Source organism: Chenopodium quinoa, unplaced genomic scaffold (genome assembly GCF_001683475.1).
Source record: "Chenopodium quinoa cultivar QQ74 unplaced genomic scaffold, ASM168347v1, whole genome shotgun sequence".
NCBI lineage: Eukaryota > Viridiplantae > Streptophyta > Magnoliopsida > Caryophyllales > Amaranthaceae > Chenopodium > Chenopodium quinoa.
The window spans coordinates 1,687,433-1,706,332 of record NW_018743218.1 but is presented as its reverse complement, the minus strand read 5'-3'; positions in this window follow the sequence as shown (position 1 = coordinate 1,706,332).

Sequence of the window (18,900 nt, the reverse complement as noted above, 5' to 3'; positions counted from 1 at the left end):
TGTTAATATGACTTAGGCGACCACTATTTCAGTTCGCCTTGTTTGCCAAAATGTTTCGAATTTGTGCTTTTGTCTCGCTAAGTATCCAGTTGCATACTATACCGACTGTTTTTTCCAAAATGTAAACACGTTGCCTATGTAAACACGCTGCCTATGCCCCTGGACGACTGGTTGTCTGTTTCCAGGCTAGGCGATTAGTCGACCATTTATCCAACGGATATCTGACTCATTTTGAAGACTGGATCCCCTTTAGGCAGGCGGTCCTGTCATTTTTAGAATTAACCAAGTAAGGTGTTTTCCTACCTGCCATGGTTTTAAGCAAAAGAGACACTAAGCGGTCTAGGCCGGCCAGTCCCTGCTGTGTAAACTTAGTAAGAATAGGCGAAATATGGACACCCTTTTTTTGTTTCATACCAAGTTTTAAGGAGTGACTAAGTAAACATGATTGTTACTTAGTCGCCAAATGATTGAGTAGTAGAGGTTTCAAGCGGTGGGTACCGATTGTTCCCCTTTATTCGCCAATGTTTGTTGGCTATTAACTCATAAGGTACCGGCTGTTCTTTATCCCAAGTAGTTCAGTCAGTTATTTGACTCGGATGGTTACTTCAAACACTTGTTGGTCCTAATTAGTCGTTTAAGTGAGAGGTATCCTTGTCTAAGAAACGGCTACGTGGTTGTCTTGGTTAGACAGTCGTATAGGTGTCGTGTAATTATTTTATAGAACAATGTTCCACACAAAGGGAGCTGCTCTCTGCGACGAATTTCATCCGGATTGATGCCGCCGGACGCCTGCTATGATGTTAGGACAGGTCGGATTAGTTTAACATTTGAATCAGTTGGCATGGCGTCTGATCTGATCATTTCGGCCATGAGCCTTTGATAGTTCTTGGTGAACTATGTTATGGGAGAGTAGCCGACTGTTTGTCAGTAGGCATGCCCCTCTTAGTACAAAATTGAATGAAACAGTAAACTTTTATTAAGTAGCTCTCGGCTATTTACATCATTCAAAAATAATATTTCTTAAGATTATCTACATTCCAGGTTCGAGGCAACGATTGGCCGTCTGGTGTTTCTAGACGGTAAGTACCGTCCCTGACCTCTTCATAGATTCGGTAGGGTCCTTCCCAATTGGAAGTTAATTTTCCAGACTCATTAGCCCTACAGACTGCTTCCATCTTTCTTAGTACAAAGTCCCCCACTTTGAGTGGACGCCTATGTACTTTTTTGTTGTATGATCTGGTCATTCTCAGGCGGTTAATTTAATGGCGCAAGACTGCATTGCCCCTCCTTTCTGGGAGTGAGTCCAAGGCCAGGCGCATGGATTCCCAGTTTGCCTCTTCGTCATATAACATTACTCGAAGAGTCGGCTCGTAGTGTTCAATTGGAAGAACAGCTTCTGCCCCATAGGTTAGGGGAAAAGGGTCTCTCCAGTCAATCCTTTTTCAGTCGTCCTAATGGCCCAGAGAATATGTGGTAGTTCATCTGCCCATAGGCCGCCTGCTCGCTCAATCTTTTTCTTGAGTCCGTCTGAGATGATTTTATTAAAGGCTTCTACTTGGCCGTTTGCTTGTGGACGGCCGACTGATGCAAAGTAATGTGAGATACCTTGGTCACCCAACCAGCTTTTGAGAACAGGCGTCTCAAATTGGGGACCATTATAAAAAACGATAGACATGGGAACCCCGAACCGAGTGATGATATTTTTCCAGACGAATGAAATCACATCCTTCGTCTTAATTCCCTTGACAGCCTCCGCCTCTACCCATTTAGTGAAGTAGTCGACTACCACAATTATATACTTCCTACCGCCTGTAGCAGGCGTATAGGGACCCAGAATATCCATGCCCCACTTAGCAAACGGTAGTGGGCTATGAATGGTAGTGAGGTCGGTAGTTGGACGGTGAATTAGCTTGCCAAAATTTTGGCACTTGTCACATTTTTTCACCATCTCCATTGCATCTGCTTCCAGAGTAGGCCAAAAGTAACCCTGCCGCCTTGCCCGTTGAGCAAGCGACTTGCCGCCTACATGGGAAGCGCAGTAACCAGAGTGGAGATCTTCTAGGATCTCTCGTCCTTTTTCTGGAGTAACACACTTCAAGAAGGGTTGAAGATATCCTCTTTTGTGAAGTTCTCCCTTTATCATTTCAAAGCTGGCTGCTCGTTTTTTCAGTGCAACCGCCTGGTGTTGATCATCCGGCAAGGTGCCGTCTATCAGATACGCCCTGATTGGATCCATCCAGGTTGAACTTCTGTCTAAGATTCCAATAGGGTCTTCCTCAATGCTTCTTTTCTCCATCACTTCCCAGAAAACAGTTCGTGGAGTATCACAAAAGGCCGAGGATGCTAATTTTGAAAGAGCATCCGCCTGGTTATTTTCTGATCTCGGCACTTGAGTCAAATGAAAATCTTCAAGGGATCCGACTGCTTGTCGTACCGCCTGTAAATACTTGATCATTGCCGGATGGGTTGCTTCGTATTCGCCATTGTACTGACTCACTATCAATTGTGAATCAGAACAGGCGTGTATCTTTCTTGCCCCTGCCGCCTTACACATGCGGATTCCGGCTAGTAAGGCTTCATATTCTGCCTCATTGTTTGAGGCCTGAAAATTGAAACGTAGAGCATACTCGTACCTGTCGCCCTCTGGCGACTGACATATGACGCCTGCTCCACAACCATTTGATGTAGAGCTCCCATCCACATGTACCTTCCAGACTTGGTCTGGAACTTGAGAATCAGGGGGACGAGTCATTTCAACAATAAAATCAGCAAAGGATTGCCCCTTCACTGCTTTCCTAGGGTCGAATGTGACTTCGAGGATCTGAATTTCTATGGCCCATTTGATCATCCGGCCTGACGACTCCATGGTGGTCAGTGGTCGCTTGATAGGTTGATCTGTATACACGACGACTGCATGTGCCAAAAATTAGGGCTTCAATTTTTTAACAGCTATGAAGAGTGCGGACCAAATTTCCCCACTAAGGGATACCTCAACTCGGCATTTTTCAGTACATGACTGACAAAGTAGACCGGGAGCTGGCAGCCGTCTCTTTCAGCAAGAAGGACAACACTTAAAGCATGATCTGAGACGGCCAGATACATGTAAAGTACTTCTTTGGGCAAAGGACTGACCAGCCTCGACAAGGAATGCAAATGAACTTCCAACTTTTGGAAGGCCGCCTCAGCATCCGGCCCCCATTCAAACCTTGCCTTTTTCTTAATGGCCTGGAAGAAGTATAAGCAATTGTCGCCTGATTGACTTAGAAATCTTCCCAAGGCCGCCAGACAACCTGTTATCTTCTGAACCTCTCGGACGGTACGAGGCGACTGCATGTCGATGACCGCCTGCACCTTCTCAGGGTTCGCCTCTATTCCTCTCTGATTGATAAGAAATCCGAGAAATTTCCCAGACTCAACTCCGAATACACATTTCTTGGGATTGAGCATGACATGGTGCCGCCTGAGTGTGGCGAAAGTTTCTTGAAAGTCCGACAGATGATCTATCTGAATCTTAGACTTAACAATCATATCATCAATGTATGCCTCGACGTTCCTCCCAATCTGATCAAAGAACACAGTATTTATCATTCGCTGGAAGGTGGCCGGGGCATTCTTCAGACCAAACGACATGACCGTGTAACAGTATAACCCTTGATCAGTGACAAAGGCCGTCTTCTCCTGATCTTTCTTCCATAAAGTAATTTGATGGAAACCAGAGTAGGCGTCCATAAAGCTCATCAAAGCATGACCGACTTCTTCTGGGAAGTAGCATTGCCGAATGAACCCTACATCAAGTAGTTTCTTAACTTCGACGGTTGCCGCCTGACTTCTTTCTTTGCCATGGTTCCGCTTCTTCTGCCTTACCGGCTTCTTCTTCGGATCCACGGCCAATTTATGTACCGCCAGGTCAGGACTGATGCTTGGCATTTCATGGACTTCGAATTCAAAGATGTCTTTGTATTCTTTCAGAAGTTGATGAAAGTCATCACCCAAAACTCTCAGAGTAGTCGTCCCAACCTTGACTGTTCGGTCAGGGCGCGAGTCGTCTAGGATCAGGTCCGTATGCTTCTTGACAAATGGTGAATCTGCCACCACCACCACGCAAGCTCAACCATTACTCACAGTCGTCCTTGACAGATTTTCCACACCTTGAGGGAGTACAATTCGAGATTAAACCCTAGTTTATTACTATGATAGAAAGGAAGCAATTTGGCAAATCTAAGAATGAAGATCCAAATCATCATATTTGGATTTTTGTCAATATTGCAATACCATCAAACAAGCTAGGGTCACGCAGGACCAAATCAGGGAGATTTTCTTTACTTTTTCTTTATGTGGTAAAGCTAAACTGTGGTAAAATGGATTGAATAAGACTGCTCTTAGTATTACTGACTGGAATTCTATTGCTTTGAATATCTATAATAAATATTACTTTGCAGAGAAGATAAACTCATTACAAAGTTCGAACCTAAATTTTGCCCAAGAAGCTTATGAAACTTTATACGAAGCCTGGTAAAGATTCAAGGATTTGCAGAGAGAATGTCCCCAACATGGGATAGCACAGTGGCAGTTGATCCAAGCCTTCTACAACGGGCTTGGAAATTCTTCGAGATCAATCCTAGACTCAGCAGCTAAAGGAAGATTTATGAACCATCAAGAGGATGTATCAGGAACAGTTATTGAAGAGATGACAATTCACAATTTCCAATATGGGAATCCTAGAGGTTTTCCAAACAAAGGGAAACATAATTTCAATTATGTATCCTTTGTGCAAGCTTAATTAACCTCTATTTGTTTGAAATTAAATAATATTAGTACAGTTATTCCTGCTTCCTTAGCTATTGTTTCTGCTGTTAATAATACTATTATTGATGCTTTTTGTGAAAATTATGGAATTGTAGGTCATTGGGCATAAGATTGTAGGAGTCCCGTGGAGCAGGTTAATGCCTTCCAAGCCTATAGGCAAAATAACCCATACTCCAACACTTATAATCCTGGCCTCCAAAACCATCCAAATCTTTCCTACCGGAATACTAATGTGCTAAACCCTCTACCTCCACAACAACCATAACAACAAGCCCCTTAGCAACCATAGAAAAAAATATTACCAACCCCCTAACCAGAGAACTCAAACACAAACTCCACCCCTATTTATTGATCCTGCCCTATAAGAAATTAAAACGGTGTTAGCCAATATGCAGAAGTAGATGTGGAGTAGGGATGCGCAAATTGATACGATGTTAACACATAATAAAATTATAGATAGTCAAATTGCGGAAATTTCCTCTACTCTGCAAAGTCGCCAACTTTGAGCCCTACCATCGCAGCCAGTATAACCTACAGATCATGCAAATGCAATTATCTTGAGAAGTGGTTCACACTATAATGGGCCTTCTATGCCCAAGGATGATGAACCTTTTATAACAAAAATTACTAATCCTGATTTTATTATACCAAATACTGTTGTAACTAGCCCTGCAAGGCTCTAGGGTAAAACTAACACGTCAGATAATTCTTTGAAGGATAAATCTTAGGACAAGAGTGGACATGTGCAGGGTCCAGCTATCAAACTTCCATTCCCTAATAGACATTTAAATAGTAAGTTGGATAAGCAATTTGGTAGGTTCCTAGAGGTTGTTAAGAATTTGCAGGTAACAGTCCCCTTCACAGAACTAATTACACGAGTTCCCGCATATGCTAAATTCATGAAAGATGTATTGACAAGGAATAGAGCCTTCAATGAGGTAGAGAATGTAACTTTTACAAAAGAAAGCAGGGCTTTATTGCCAAAATAAATCTCCACAAAAATTAAAGGATCCCGGTAGTTTTTTTTATACCTTGTCATATTGGAAATCTTTTCATTGATAAAGCATTATGTGATTTGGGTGCTAGTGCGTGTAATGCCATCGTCTATGTGTTCAAGGCTAAATATGGGTGATTTTAAAATTACTAACATTACTTTGCAAATGGCAGACCGTTCTTTTAAATACCCCTTAGGTAATCTAGAGGATGTTCTTATTAGGGTTGGTAAATTTTTTATCCCTATTGATTTTTTTGTTTAAGACATGGATGAGGATACACAAATTCCTATAATATTAGGTAGACCTTTCCTCCACACTAGCTACAGGGGCCATTATTGATGTTAAAAATGGAAAACTCACTCTTTCTGTTGGGGATGATAATATCACCTTTAATATAGGGAGGGTTTTGAAAGGTCATATGTTAGAGGAAAATTGCTACAGTATTGATGTGATTGATTTTATTTGCAATGATAGCTTACCACAGATCCTTGCAAGACTCGTCCTACGGGAGACTTACAATTCCAAGACTAGAACCGGATGCTTGTACCTGCAAAACAAACGGAGGCTCCGAGTGGTTGGAGCTCCGCCTCCGACGGTCAAGTTAGTACTTGTTTAAGGAGTAATTAATACGGAAAGAAGGTAAAGTGTTTTCTCTAGGTGAGAGTAATAATTGAGCGTAACCCCCCCTAATGAGGATTAATGAGGGTATTTATAACCTTGGGAAGCGTGCCAATCCTAGGTTTAGGTTAACCTAGGGCTGATTGGGCTCCCCTTGGAAGTTGGGCCTAGGTGGCCGGTTTTTTCATTTGTCTTGGAGGATGCCACGTGTCGTGACATAATAGGTCCATGGTGGACGGATCACTACTTGACACGTGGCAGGCTCCTATTGGCCCATGTGACGGACACATGGCGGAACCTGATTGGTCCACTTGTCAGATAATGATTGGTAGGGAAAAATACCCTAATCATTTTCCCCTCACAGGTGGCACGTGACTGTTCACATGTCACCTATGATAGGTGTCGGCCTGTAACAGGCGACGGCCTGCTACAAGTGTCGCTCTATGACGGGCCGAGCATTTTTCCCGCTTAAATTTTGAAATTGAAGGCGACTCTTCGTATTCTCTTTTTCCCTATATAAAGGGATGTTGACCAAGTCATTTGTTCACATTTGCGAACTTTTTCAAGAGAACTCTCGGACCCCTGAACTTGAGCTCTGACACTTTGCAACTTTTGATCTGCCAGGACGACTGTTTTTACTAGGCGCCTACTTCATTCAAGCTTTTTTCAGAACTTAAGTTTCAGGTAACCGTCTGTTCCTTTATTCTCCTTTACTTTTGTACTTTTTCTTTCTTTTTGAAAATGAGACCTCAAAAGCATCCGACACGGCCTAGGTTAGCAATCAGCCGGTCACTGGGGACGGCTGAGTCTAGGACTAGGGGTGCCGACTGCCTTGCGGTAATTCAAACTTTGCGCAAGTCCCGGAATCCAACTGTCTTCGTATCTATGCAGGACAGTATGGCAAGAACAAAGCAAACCAAGAGAATAGAAAACTCTGATGGCTCCTCTTTTCGGGTTCCGATTAGTGAGACATCGGACCAGCTGCCTGAAACTGCAAGGACCCAAGGCAGCCCTTCTTCCGAGAGCTCTGAGGAGGGAGCTAAGGTAGTTCCTTCCCATTTCACTGTTGACCTGGCCGGTCGGCAGGTGACTCCCGAAGAACAAGAAGGGTCGGCCCCTTCAGGAAATGGGGAAGAGTCGGACTCCTCTGATAGTGAGTCCGGCTCTAGTTCGTCGAGCCGCCTCTCTATAAGCTCAGAGGAGAGGCAAAGTCAATTGCATGAGGCAAGAGACTCTCATGCGGCTGAAAAGGGAGAAGGCTGGTAAGAATCGTCCGCCTCTCATAGGGAGTTGAACACTCCGTGTTATTGCCATGTACCCAAGGGCCAAATCAAGGCCATGAAGGAGAGAATAAAGACTTTCCTTTGGACCATACAATGGGTCCGGATTATCAAATATTTGTGACGGATGGTGAGGACACCGTCATCTGGCCTGAGGGCTCCAGTTATGGGGACGCCTGCTTTGGCTGTTATGAAGCAGCCATCAAAGCTGGATTGTGATTTCCTCTGCATCCGGCTGTTCAAAAAATCCCCGATGGGTTCGAGGTGGGGCTTTGGCAATTGGCCCCTAACTCCTTGTTCAACATCCTGGGCTATGTGGCCGGATGTGAAATGCACGGGGTAGATCCAAACTTCGAGGCGTTCGCTCACATGAACTACCTCAGCCAGACCCCCAAAGCAAGCGGTACCGGCTGGTACCAATTAACGAGCCACAAGGGCTATCTTATGACCAAGGGCAAAGAGAACAAATAGAAGGATTGGAGAAACACCTTCCTCATTATTTCCAGCCCCGACCGCCTGTTGAACAAACGCTACAATAGGTGGAACAAGGACCCACCTCTTCTAGCAGGCGGTCGCAGCATGCCGCTTGTTCCCCTCAAGGCCAGGGAAGAGATCCTGGACCAAGGGTTGTTCAAGGTAGAGATTAGGGCAAACTCTACCACTGGGGTACGAGAGCAGGTGCCCTTAAAATGCGTCCCAGAGTTTCAACGGCTCTATGACGAGTTTTTTCTAGCCGCTTGTGCCCTTAGCAGTCGGTCCTCTAGAGGTAGTCGGCCACTTGAAAATATGTACCCTTCATTTTGATTTGTTTGAAAATCTTTCTAACTTTTGTGGTTCTTATTTGTAGCTGAAGCCATGGACCAAATCACTACTTCCAAGAAGGCGGTCGCCATGCTGCGAGCCTCCATAATGCAGCAGAAGCGGACTGCTTCTAACTCTCCTGCAAAGGAGACGCCCACTGTGAGTTTCGATCCTTTGTACTCGTTTTTATTACTGTTTTAACGAATATTGACCCCTCGTCTCTTTTGCAGGCGGGCACTTCCAAACCCTCATCCTCCCACCAACCGGACTCTAAGGTTCGGAAGACAACAGGTGGGAGTACGCCTGGATCAGCCAGGAAACAATCGGATGACAAGCAGCCGGCCACCCCACAAATTGTGGGGAACCCACCACTCGTTCTGACTCGGCCGCCACGAGGTATTGCTCGCTCTGCTAGACTTGTCTATTTTTTTATTACTTTCTTCATATTTCTGATGCTTCTGTTTTGTCTTTGATGCAGGCGGCCCTTCAGAACCAGACTTGGTCAACATGGCCAAGTCCATGATTAAAGCCGTCCCTCAAGAGGAGAGGGACGCGGTCAAGGGAGTCGGCACCCTTGACTTTGATGGCATTATGGGTCTCTGTCTAAGGTAGACTTATAAAATTTTACAATTTTATTTCCTTGCTTGCCGCCTGCTTCTTCTGATGCCTGTTTTTCCTGTTTTCAGACCATGTTGAGAGTACACGGCCTTCGTAGGCCGATCAACGCAAAGACCAAAGAGGTAAAAGCTGCTAAGGCTATGGCCGCCTCTGACGTTGATAAGGCAATGTTTTAAATTGCCCAAAATGAATTTTTGACAACTGATATTCTTTATTATCAGGCGCAGGCCACTGCCAACATTCGTACTGAGTTGGAGGCGGCCAAGAAGAGAAACAACGAGCTGGAGGCAAAGGTCAAGAGTCTTAGAGATGAGCTGAGGCCGCTTAAGGAGAAGACGACTCAATACGATACCTTGGAGAAATCCTTGGCTTCTGTCAAAGAGCGCCTGTTCCGACAAGAGAAGAGCCTTACTGATGAGCTCTCGACCAAGGCCGAAAAAGAGAAGATGGAGCTGGCCCAGGCCATGATGGAGGATTCTGCTCAAATCATGAGGATGACTTGGATGGCTCTTTTCCCAAAAGCTCATTATGCCGCCTGGGAGAAGAAGTTCGCTGCTTGTACTGAACAGTACAACCAGCAAATCATGAGGCAGGTGGATGAACAGGATCAGGCGGCCGAGTCTAGCTCAGAAGAAGAGGAAGAGATGGTGGTGGCCCTGCAACCAATTGGGGTAGTAGCATCTACAGAAGCGGCCCATGCCATGATGGAGGATTCTGCTCAAATCATGAGGATGACTTGGATGGCTCTTTTCCCAAAAGCTCATTATGCCGCCTGGGAGAAGAAGTTCGCTGCTTGTACTGAACAGTACAACCAGCAAATCATGAGGCAGGTGGCTGAACAGGATCAGGCGGCCGAGTGCAGCTCAGAAGAAGAGGAAGAGATGGCGGTGTCCCTGCAACCAATTGGGGTGGTTGCATCTACAGAAGCGGCCCCTGATGCTGAAACGAGCAAGAAGGAGGCCTCTCAGAACCAGGCGCCTCTTGTTGATCAGGCGGCCGGCAATATTGAGACCCTACCTCAACCCTGAAGCTTTTTATACTCAACTTTTCTTCGGCCTACGTGCCGTTTATTTTTGTATCTTTACCCGGCCAGGGGGCCGGGGTCTTGAATATTTGTGCCGGTCTTTATGGCCGGCTGTTAATATGAATTTGGCGACCATCTTTCGGTCGTCTTGATCACTGTTTTTTGCTAATTGAATTTTGTTTCATACTTATTTTGCCAAGTGTAGAAGGTCTTTTTGTCCGCCTGCACTTCATACCGACTGTTTCGGCTAAAAAAGTTAAAACTTATTGCTCAAAATTTTTGAGCAAGTATTAAGTACCAACTGCCTATGCCCCTGGACGACTGGTTGTCTTGGTTCCAGGTTAGGCAATTAGTCGGCCATTTACTTAGTCGGATCCCAATGCATTTTAGGAAACTCGTTTGGTTTGTAAGAAATAAATCTTAGCAGGAATCATGGTACGAGAGCGACTAGCTCCCTTGATTCGTCAATTTTTGTTGGCTATTTATTCAAGGTGTGATAACTCAGTAAGAATAAGCGGTTTATGAAAACCTTTTTAAGTGTCAAACCAAGTTTTAAGGAGTGACTATAAGTAAACATGGACGTTACCTAGTCGCCGTCACTGTTGTTTGAGTAGTAGAGGTACCAGGCGGCGGAGGCCGGCTTGACCCCTTTATTCGCCAATGTTTGTTGGCTATTAACTCAAAGGGTACCGTCTGTACTTATCCCAAGTAGTAGAGTCAGCTATCTTACGCGGATGTTAACTGCTAACACTCGTTGGACCGGTGATAGAGTTATCTTTGTCTCAGAAACGGCTATGTGGTGGTCATAGTAGACAGTCGTGTAGGTGCCGTGTAGTTAGTTTATAGAACATTGTTCCACCCAAAAGGGAGCTGCTCTCTGCGACAAATTTCATCCGGATGGATGCCGCCGAAAGCTTGCTATGATTTTGGGACAGGTCGGATTAGTTTTTAAAGGTTGGACCAGCTGGCTTGGCACCTGATCTTATCAATTCGGCCATAGGCCTTAGATAGTTCTTGGTGAACTATGTATGGGAGGGTAGCCGGTTGTGTAGAATAGGAGGCATGCCCCTCTTAGTACAAAATAAATGAAGTGAAATAGCAAACTTTTATTAGTAGCTCTCGGCTATTTACATCATTCAAAAATAATACTTTTTGAGATTATCTACATTCTAGGTTCGAGACAAGGGTTGGCCGTCTGGTGTTTCCAGGCGGTAGGTACCGTCTTGAACCTCTTCATAAATTCGGTAGGGACCTTCCTAGTTGGGAGTTAGTTTGCCTGACTCATTAGCCCTACCGACAGCTTCCATTTTTCTTAGCACAAAGTCACCCACTTTGAGTGGACGCCTATGTACTCTTTTGTTATATGATCTGGTCATTCTCAGGCGGTAAATTTCATGGCGCAAGGTTGCATTTCCCCTTCTTTCTGGGAGTGAGTCCAAAGCCAGACGCATGGGCTCCCAGTTTGCCTCTTTGTTGTATAACATTACTCGAAGAGTCGGCTCGTAGCGTTCAATTGGAAGAACAACTTCTGCACCATGAGGTAGGAGGAATGGAGTCTCTCCAATCGACCCTTTTTCAGTCGTCCTAATGGCCCAGAGAACATGTGGTAGTTCATCTGCCTATAGACCTCCTGCTCGTTCAATCTTCTTCTTGAGACCGTCTGAGAAGATCTTATTAAAAGCTTCTACTTGGCCGTTTGCTTGTGGATGGCCGACTGATGCAAAATAATGCGAGATACCTTGGTCTCCCAGCCAGCTTTTGAGAACAGGCGTCTCAAATTGGGGACCATTGTCAAAAACCATGGACATGGGCACCCCGAATCGAGTGATGATATTTTTCCAGATGAATGAAATCACATCTTTTGTTTTGATTCCCTTGACAGCCTCTGCCTTTACCCATTTAGTAAAGTAGTCGACTACAACAAGTATGTACTTCCTGCCGCCTGTAGCAGGCGTATAGGGACCCAGAATATCCATGCCCCACTTAGCAAACGGTAGTGGGCTACGGATAACAGTGAGATCAGTAGCCAGACGGTGAATTAGCTTGCCAAACCTTTGACACTTGTCACATTTTTTCACCATCTCCATTGCATCTTCTTCTAAAGTAGGCCAAAAGTAACCCTGCCGCCTACATGGGAATCGCAGTAACCAGAGTGAAGATCTTCTAGAATCTCTCGTCCTTTTTCTAGAGTAACACACTTCAAGAAGGGTTGGAGGTACCCTCTCTTGTGAAGTTCTCCCTTTATCATTTCAAAACTGGACGCTCGTTTTTTCAGTGTGGCCGCCTGGTGATGGTCATCCGGCATGGTGCCGTCTATTAAGTATGTCCTGATTGGATCCATCAAGGTTGAACTTCTATCTAAAATTCCAATAGGATCTTCCTCAATGCTTCTTTTCTCCATAACCTCTCAGAAAACGGTTCTTGGAGTATCACATGCGGATTACGGCTAGTAAAGCTTCATATTCTGCCTCGTTGTTTGAGGCTTGAAAGTTGAAACGTAGAGCATACTCATACCTGTCGCCCTCTGGCGACTGACATATGACGCCTGCCCCGCAACCATTTGAGGTGGAGCTCACGTCCACGTATACCTTCCAGACTTAGTCTGAAACTTGAGAATCAGAGGGCCGAGTCATTTCTACAATAAAGTCAGCAAAGGCTTGCCCCTTTACTGCTTTCCTGGGCTCGTATGTGACTTCGAGGCTCTGAATTTCTATTGCCCATTTGATCATCTGGCCAGACGACTCCATGGTTGTCAGTGGTCGCTTGATCGGTTTATCTGTATACACAACAACTGCATGTGCCAAGAAATAAGGCTTCAATTTTTTAACGGCCATGAAGAGTATAGTATTGATGATCTTAAGGGTATTAGCCTTGACTTTTGCATGCATAGGATATATCTAGAGAACAATCAGAAGCCATGTATTCAACCCTAGAGGAGGTTGAATCCTAACATGCAGGAAGTAGTTAAGAAGGAGGTTATGAAATTCCTTTAAGCGGGTATTATCTATCCAATTTTCGACTCAAAGTGGGTAAGTCCCGTACAAGTGATTCCTAAAAAGGGTGGGATGATTGTGATTAAAAATGATAAAAATGAATTGATTCCCACCAGAACTGTAATAGGGTGGCATATGTGCATTAATTATCGTAGATTAAATATTGCCACTAAAAAAGATCACTTCCCTCTCCCTTTTATTGATCAAATGTTGGAAAAGTTAGCTAATCATAAGTTCTTCTACTATTTGGATGGGTATTCGGGATTTTTCCAAATTCCGATTCTCCCTGAAGATTAGGAGAAGACAACATTTACATGCCCTTATGGTAATTTTTCATATCGTAGGATGCCCTTTGTTTTATGTAATGCCTTTGCTACTTTTCAACGTTGTATGATGAGCATTTTTTCTGAATTCATAGATTCTATCGTGGAAGTCTTTATGGACAATTTTAGTGTGTATGGGTCTTCATTTGATACATGTTTAGCTAATCTCGCTAAAAATTTGAAAAAAATGTAAAAAATGCAATTTGGTTTTAAATTGGGAAAACTGTCACTTTATGGTGACAAAAGGTGTGGTCTTAGGTCATATTGTATCTGATAAGGGCATACAGGTAGATAAAGCTAAAGTTTCTGTGATTGAGAAATTACCTCCACCAGTTAATGTTAAGGGGGTTAGGAGTTTCCTAGGTCATGCGTGGTTTTATCGTCGCTTTATCAAAGATTTTTCTAAAATTGCTAAACCACTAACTCAGCTTTTACTCAAGGATGCCCCATTCGATTTTACTGACGAGTGTCTTGAAGCTTTTAACAAGATTAAGCAGGCTTTGATATCGACACCTATCATATGTGCTCCCAATTGGGATCTCCCATTAGGGATTATGTGTGATGCCAGTGATTTTGCTGTAGGAGTCGTGCTAGGACAAAGAAAGGACAAAGTTTTGCATACTAGCTATTATGTAGGTAAAACTTTGGATGAAGCTCAAGTCAATTATGCCACTACAAAGAAGGAGCTTCTTTTAGTGATTTATGCGTTAGAAAAATTTAGATCATATCTAGTTGGTTCTAAAATTATTGTTTTTACTGACCATGCAACTTTGAAATACCTTATTGCCAAGGCGGAAACAAAGCCTAGGATTCTACGTTAGGTTCTTTTACTCCATAATTTTCATGTGGAAATTAAAGATAAAAAGGGAGCAGAGAATGTTGTTGCAAATCACTTGTCAAGGATCAGGTATGATGAGACTAAGGATTCTCTTTATGTGGATGATTTTTTCCCTGATGACCACTTGTTTACAGTTGTAGAGCAACACCCTTGGTATTCCAATTATTTGATAGGCGACACTCTACCTCCTGATTTGTCCTACCAACAGAAAAAGAGGTTCCTTTATGATGTTAAACATTATTTTTGGGATGACCCCTTTTCGTTTTGTGAGTGTGCAGATGGACTTTTTCGCAGGTGTGTTCCCAAATGGGAAGTTCACGGTGTTCTTACTAGATTCCACAACTCACCCTATGGTGGACATCATGACCCCACTAAGACAGTAGCAAAGATCAATGAGTCGGGTTTCTTTTGGCCTACCATGTTCAAAGATGCTCACTCTTTTGTTCAAGCTTGTGATTCTAGCCAGAGGATTAGCAACATCTCGCGGCGGCATGAGATGCCTCAAACCGGTATTTTGCAAGTTGAAATTTTTGATGTTTGGAGTGTTGATTATATGGGACCTTTTCCCTCTTCAAAAGGGAATCGTTACATCCTAGTCGTCGTTGATTATGTATCCAAGTGGGTAGAAGCCATCACCACACTTACCAATGATGCTAAGGTGGTCCATAAACTTTTCAAGAAAATAATTTTTCCTTGATTTGGTGTTCCTCGAGCCGTTATTAGTGATGGAGGATCTCATTTTCATGAGCTAAAGCTAGATACCCTTCTAAAGAAATATGGTGTTTACCATTGGACAGGTTTAGCTTACCATCCCCAAACTAGTGGCCAAGTTGAGGTTTCTAACCGTGAGATTAAGGTTATTCTAGAGAAAGTGGTAGTAAAGTCTAGGAAGGATTGGAGTGATAAGTTGGATGACACACTATAGGCATACAGAACCGCATTTAAGACCCCCATTGATACTTCCCCCTATAGACTTGTGTATGGGAAAGCATGTCATCTCCCGGTGGAATTAAAGTATAAGGTTTATTGGGCAATTAAAGAACTCAATTTGGATGTTAAGTTAGCGGGAGAGAAAAGGCTTCTTCAACTTAATTAACTAGATGAGTTAAGGTTGATGGCTTTATTAACCAAAACATAAAATAAGACTTTATTAACCAAAACAAGAATACAAGGATTAAAAATAACCAAGAATGACCAAAATAAACCTAAAACTAAGGGATAAAACCACCCTAAAATGTGTCATAAATGACACTTATCAGGATCGCGAACATATGACCACATTCCGTAGCCCAAGACCACATTGGACTAATCAAACCGGTGAGTAAGGGCTCGGCGAAGAAGAAGAGACCAAGGCAATGGCTTAAGTGTTAAAGACCCAAAGAGGAAATCCGGATTAGGCCAATTAAAAGCTCAATCGAAGAAGTCCAAGGAGCCTCGATGCTCGTCCAATCGGGGAGTGCCCTCGCCCTAGGGCGCGCCCGGCCGGGCGAGGTAGAAAGAAAGAAGTGCCCTCCACCTACATGTGCACCTGATCGGGCGCGAGGAGAGGAGTTCCCAAGCCGAAGGCGGGCCCGGCCAGGCTAGTTGGCACCTGACCGGGCGCGTGTTATTGAGGAGCGATTAGCGATAATTTTACTTTGTTTTAATTTAAGATTTCTTGGCTTAGTATAATACGCTTTTGTTAAGCGAGACAATTACGTCATTCATTAGTTAATTTCCAGATTTTAATTTTAAGCTTTAAGCTTTTGATTAATACTCTTGTTCTCTCAATTCTTTTGGTTTAATCAATTCAATATTTTCGTTTATTTTGGTAACAATTTCTTTTCCTTTTATTTTCAATAATTTAATTGCTTGTTTAATCATGTCTAGTTTTATTGCTTTTCTTAGTTTAGATTTCAATATGTGTGAGTAGTTTATTTCAAGGGTTCGTGGGGATTCATAAATAATATGAAGGGGTAATTTATTATTGTTGATTGTCAATGCTTTGATTGATTTCCTATTGATTGATTTTCTACTATGCAATTAGATTAGACCTGATTCAATTGTATGAGTTATGCAATATTGATTCGGGATTCGACATATGAGAATTGATATTTAGGCTTAGTTTCAATAGGCAGGTTAATTTATAAATGGTTAAGTCAAGATTCGAGAGATGCGATTTAATGCCGCTAAATTAATTCTGTAAGTGTAATACGTAGCGAAAGCCCTTTATGATCTAATTGATTAATGCATTGATGATTGATTATTGTGTTTTACCTTGGAATATTATTTATTGGTGAACCTACACCCTAGGCTTTGATTTATTGATTTTCCCTTAAATTTATTGCTTTAGTTTATTTTATTCTCCTTATTTTAATTCTCATAAAAACAACTTGGTTACTTAATAATTTAGATTATTTTAATTATTTAGGAATAGAAAGACATTATTTCCCATTGGATTCGACCCTACATCCCTATCTGCTTTAGTTAGAGGACTTAGGTAATTCTTTTGATTAGGTGATACGACTAGAACTTGTCACTGGACCACTTTCTTAGGGAACTGAACATAACTAACTTTTGGTGCCTGTTACCTAAGGTGGAAAATGCAAACGAGGTCTCTCAATTCAGGCTAGTAGGCTTATGCAACACCTACTAGAAGATCATCTCAAATTGTCTTGTGAACAGGCTAAAGCTGATTCTCGGAGATTTAGTGAGCATATACTAAAATGCCTTCATTCCAAGAAGGCTTCCAGTGGACAACTGCTTAATAGCACCTGAGCTCATGGATACGATCAAAAGCAAAAAGAAGGGCCCATCCTATGTTGCGGCACTAAAAGATAGACATATATGAACAAAGCTTATGATACAATAAGGTAGGGTTTTGTGGAAAGGATTTTGCGATAGATGAAATTCTCTAAGTGTTGGATTACATGATCATGGAGTGTATTTCCGCTATCTTGTACTCTTTGTTGATCAATGGGGTCCTTCATAATGGTTAAATCCTAGAGTCGGACTAAGACAGGGGGACCTTATCTCCCCATATCTTTTTATCTTGTGCATGGAAGTGTTATCAAGAAGAGTGAGTTTCTTACAAAATGATGGGGCAATTACTGGTATCAAAGTACATAGAAGTGACCAAGAAATCACTCACCTTTTTTTTTGCTGATGATGCCTTGTTCTTCTTTAAACCGACCCTTTTCTCCTATGTTGAGATAAAGGCCTGCCTTGATGGCTTATGCACTATCAGTGGGGAAATGGTCTGGTGAGTACTAGAAAAATCCTATGTTATCTTTAGCCTAAACACACCTAGAAGATTTTAGAGAATTCTTCGATAGCCCTTGCATGTGAAACAAGAACAAAAGTTGGGTAACTACTTAGAGTGCCCCATGGAAATTGATGGAAGAAATGCCTCAAGCCTTAACTACCTTGTGGATAAAGTTTACCAAAAAACTCTCTCGTGGAAATTCCTAGCCCTTTCGCAAGCTGGTAAACTTGTTTTCACAGATTCAATACTCATAGCTATCTTATCCCGCATTATTTCTTTGTATCTTCTCCCGAAGAATGTCATAGATAAATTAACTTCCACCTGCTTAAGATTCTTTTAGGCAATCTCAATGGAGAAGCGACTGATTTATTGAAGGAGAAAAGAAGTCCTGGAGCTACAGAAAGAGCATAGAAGATTATCTTTAAGAAACATCCCCTTGTCTAATACTTCACTTCTGTACAAAAAGGCATGGAGGATCCATAAGGATAATGATTCCTAGGTAAGCAAGGTGTTGACGAAGGGAAAATACCAGCAGTCTCCTATTATCTAGGCCAAGCAGCATAAGGTGCCATAGAAAGCGTCATGGGCATTTAAAAGTATGACAAAAGTAGCAATGAGGATGACAACAGGACTAGGTAAGTGCATTTCGAGCGGAAGATAAACAAACATCATAGAGACATCCTAAGCATACCTATCTACCAGGAACTAGGTGATGACGAATATGTATGGTGGGAAGGGAAATTAAGAAACTACTCAACAAGCTCAAGCTACAAGTGGCTAATGAAACAAAGCATGCAGCATGAGATTTGGGAGAATGGAGTTTGGTAGAAGCTGTGGAAGTGTGATTTTCCAGAAAGATGGAAGCTTCTAATATGGAAAATCATGCTAAACTGTGTTAGCTCAAAAACCAACTTATAGAGGAGAAATATTAAGGTTGAAAATATTTGTGATGTGCGCAACACGAATAAGGAATCAACTGAACAACTTTTCAATGATTGCCTGGTCATTCAATGAGTTTGGGCGTGTGGCCTATTGGGATTCCAAACAGGGGAGCTTTCTCCACCTTTGAACGTTTGGACACAAAATGTCTTACAATACCTGTTTAAATCCAGCATAGACCAAGCAAAATACTTCATTGCATCTTTGTGCATGATCTAGATACATGGAAACAAGGGAACTTTTGGTAGGGCTAATCCTAATCCTACTCGGATCATTTCCCTATTGGAGGAGTCAATATTAAGGCTAAAATACAAGGACAAACAACAGTGTAAGCCAGGGGACAGACATCGGGAAAAGCAGCACTTCTGGAGCAGAGGTTTGTGCGAGCGAGGAGGGGGCCTTGGTCATTATCTTTACTGAC